The sequence below is a fragment of the Lipotes vexillifer genome, unplaced genomic scaffold (assembly GCF_000442215.2).
Source record: "Lipotes vexillifer unplaced genomic scaffold, Lipotes_vexillifer_v1.1 scaffold478, whole genome shotgun sequence".
NCBI classification, from domain to species: Eukaryota; Metazoa; Chordata; class Mammalia; order Artiodactyla; family Lipotidae; genus Lipotes; species Lipotes vexillifer.
In genome coordinates, this window is record NW_006779682.1 from 610,350 (window position 1) to 614,137 (window position 3,788).

At 56.6% G+C, this 3,788-nt stretch overlaps 1 protein-coding gene across 1 annotated transcript in view; it reads left to right on the forward strand.

Annotated features, from left to right (window-relative positions):
• RIPK4 (receptor interacting serine/threonine kinase 4) overlaps window positions 1-3,788 on the forward strand; it is a 27,375-nt gene that overhangs the window by 13,051 nt on the left and 10,536 nt on the right. The window lies entirely within an intron of this gene.

A 3,788-nucleotide genomic window follows, 5' to 3' on the forward strand; every position in this document is an offset into this window, starting at 1 on the left:
GTCCCCTGCATCGGCAGGCGGACTCTCAACCACTGCGCCACCAGGGAAGCCCTGATCTTTTTTTTTTTGATAAGTTTATAAAGCAGAAAAGCACGAGGGATAATATAACTAAAACCGGGTGCCGTCCCCTTGGAATTGGCCCTTGTTAGTGTGGTAGGTTTGTGTTCCTTTGAAGATGTCTCTCCCTTGGAGGGCCATCGTGTCACACCGTGGGGGGGCACTAGCCGTGGCTTTCCCACTCAGTGACATGGGTTCTAGGCTCGCCCACCTGCCGAGGTCACCCTGTCCCTCAGGAGGGCGGGTCAGGAAGGGCCACACGCCGTGGCCGGGGTCCCCTCCGGCTCCTCAGTGCCGTGGAAGGAGGGCTGGGCCCCGGGGGGTACGCACACAGCCACCCCGCTGCACCCCGACTCTGTGGCAGGCACAGCAGTCTGGCTGAGCCAGCCTGTGGCCGGTGGGGGGGATCAGTTTCCACGTTGTACACTTAACGACAAGGTGTCCTTAAGGCGGTGTCCTTCGAGAATAAGATTTTATCAGAAGCTGGAAGTACCCGCCCGCTAAGGTGAAGCGGGGAATTAGGGAACAGACAACAAGTGGGTGGTTCCCAGCCTTCCTGAGTTCTAGCATCCCTGCAGTCCTGTTTCCTTCTGGTTGGGGTGCTGGCTTCACATGTGGACTCTGTCCCCGACGAACATTGCAGAGTTGTGACGACGAGCGTGGGGTTCGTGGGCACCAAGTCAGAGTGAAACCTTTGATCTCAAACTTGAATGAGCACAAGCAAGGGGAGGTGAGGATGGGTCCCCACTGTGCGCAAAGGCCCTGTCTCTGGGAGCTGCCCCGAGTGGACGGTGGCTCCTGCTAAGCCGAGGCTCAGAGGGGTTAAATCGAGGGCCAGTGTTGTCCAGCTGTATGTGGTTGAGCAGAGGTTAGAACCAGGTTCTGCGGTCCTGGAGCCCTTGGTCTCCCACCCGACCCACTGCCGTACGTGAGATGCTCACAGACATCGCGGGTGGCATGCGGTGGCGCACGAGGGCAGAGGGGGTAGCGGGCGGTAGGTTCCCAGACAGCCCCTGGGGGTGCAGTGGGAGAGGAGTCACTGGAACTCCAGCTCGGGTGAGGGTGTCACTAGATGGGACTGGTCTTCGGAGAGGACCAGTCAGGGGTGGGGGCACCTGCAGAAGGGCCTTTCGGAGGAGGAAGCAACCCAAGAAAAGTCACGGCAAGTTCTGGGTGTTTAGGGGCAGGGGAAGCAGGAGGCATAGTTGGATTAGGGTACAGGGTGTGGGGAGGCCTTCCACTCGTCTTTAAGGATGCTGAGATGCCACTGTAATAGAACGTGCCTTTCTTAGGGAAATCCTGCCAATTGCGCTCCATCTCTTTGAGCGGTCTTTTCAGAGTCACGGCGTGCAGTTGGCCCAGCTGGGCCTGTATCTCAGCTCACTCCCTTCCCACCTTCCGGGCCGCTCTCCTAACAGCCATGTGGGATGTTTGGGGCAGGAGGCCCACCCTTGGAGGACCACGGTGACGCCCTCCTAGGCAGCACAGCCCTCGCGCGCTCTATCCCTGGCAGGTGGGGTGGCGGCCCCGTTACTGGGGGGCTCCTTGCCTGGCCTGTGGGCGTGCTCGGCGAGGGCTGGTGCTCTGGGTGCTGGGAGTGGCCAGTACGTAGTCTCCTCCTGTCCTGTCCACGCCGCGATGCTGACCTCCATCCAGGGATGGTTCCCGGTGCTGGGTACACAGTAGGACCTAACGCCCGCCCAGTAGGGCACTGAGGGCCGCTCGCTGGCACCCGGGGCTGATGTCCTTGTGGTCGTTTCTGCGTTGGCTCCCGGGGCTCCTTGCTTTGAGGGCTTTCTTCCTCCTCCGCCTGTCAACCCCGGGCTTGGAAGGCCTGGCACTTCGTGGCAGTTTTAGGAAGTGGGTGAACATTCCTTAAAGGACCAAGTGGCTTGTTAATAAGGACCTGGGGTGGCTGGGAGCAGTCTCCACTGACGGGAAGGGAGGGGACACTGCAGTTCCGAGGAGGTGGCCAGGCCACAGGCCCCTCTTTCCCAAAGGTTGGGAATGCACTTATGTGACTCCTTTTTTTTTTTTTTTAATAAAAAAAATAATAAATAAATTTATTGATTGATTGATTTATGGCTGCATTGGGTCTTCGTTGCTGCTGCACACGGGCTTTCTCTAGTTGTGGCGAGCGGGGGCTACTCTTCGTTGCAGTGTGTGGGCTTCTCATTGTGGTAGCTTCTCTTGATGCAGAGCACGGGCTCTAGGCATGCGGGAATCAGTAGCTGTGGCTCGCGGGCTCTAGAGCGCAGGCTCAGTGGCTGTGGTGCACGGGCTTAGCTGCTCCGCGGCATGTGGGATCTTCCCGGCCCAGGGCTCGAACCCGTGTCCCCTGCGTTGCCAGGCAGATTCCTAACCACTGCGCCGCCAGGGAAGCCCTGTGACTCCTTACCCAGGTGGGCAGTCACCCTGCACAGCCCCAAACAAGCAGAAAATATATTCACAGGATGCGTTTCTTTCATCCTCAGGAACAGCTCAGCGGGAGCCTCATCTGAGGTTCTAAGTCGGCTGCTGGATTTCTGGGCAGTTTTTAGTTGATGGTTATTTTTAGCAATACAACTTTAATCTGGAATCTTGAAATAAGATCCTAAGTTGTCGCTCCACCCCCTTCCCTTGGTCCCTGGAGGCTACATTTTTTGTCCAAGCGTAGGATGATTGGAACTGAAAATTTCACAGCAACCACCTGTTTCTGGAAAGTGTATTCAAGACACTTTAATATTAAATTAATACGTGAGGTTAATATTAAGTATGCTAAATATCACTACTAAAATATTAATTTTAGTGTCAGTAGTAAACCCATTTCAAGCTGATAATGGAATAACTCGATTTAAAATCTCAAGCTATACTTGGGGCCCACTTTGCCCAGACCAGGCTGTATACAGAGGGATGGATACCCAGGGTCCTGTTCTCTGTGGTCCAGAATGGCCTTTCACTCCAAGGTGGCGCGGCCCTGACCTGGCCCTTTGTTAGTCTCTGTTAGTCTCATCCAGCTGGGCCCGGCAGGGGGAGGGCCATGTCTTGGGGGCCCCTGTGAGCACTGGCTCTGGGCAGTACTGAGGCGGACGCTAAGTGCGGGTTCGTTTGTAAATTATAGGGCGCTTGCTGTTCTCAGGGATTGCCACACTGTCCCGCTGTCTGGGAACCCGGGGGCAGACGAGGCAGGCCCTCCCTGGGCAGGACAGGTGAGAAAGGGCAGGTGGAGAAATCCTGCGGGCCGGAGGGTTGGTGGCCATCAGAGGATTCTCGTTTCTGAGTTTGCCTTTTGATGCCGGAGCTTTTATGTAGAATTTAGGCTTATTTTCTTTTCGTCAAGTGTGTATCTTGAAGCAGCTGGCTGTACCTGAAAACAGCAGAAATAAGAAGAAAAGGCTGCCAACATGGGGGTGGGGCACCAGGTGCCAGGATCCCTGCATGCCCGTCTGTCCTCAGTCCTGAATCTGACACGTCCACGCTGCTGGGAGTTTGGTACTGAAACTTTCCTGCTCGTCCACCTGCTACCTTGCGTTGCTCTGTCCCCGGTTCCGAGCTGCAGGGTTGGGGTGATGGGTTTGTTTTGGGGAGCTGGCACTTCCCTTTCCCAAGTGGAAAGTTTCTTGGAGGTCAGAGAATGGACCGCTGCTGGGGACCCCGAAATGGCCAGGCCGGCCTCACTCGCGTGGACCCACGCCCCCCGCCCCAGGCAGAGCCTGACTGCAGAAGTGGGGGCCGGGTCCAGTGTCACAGGC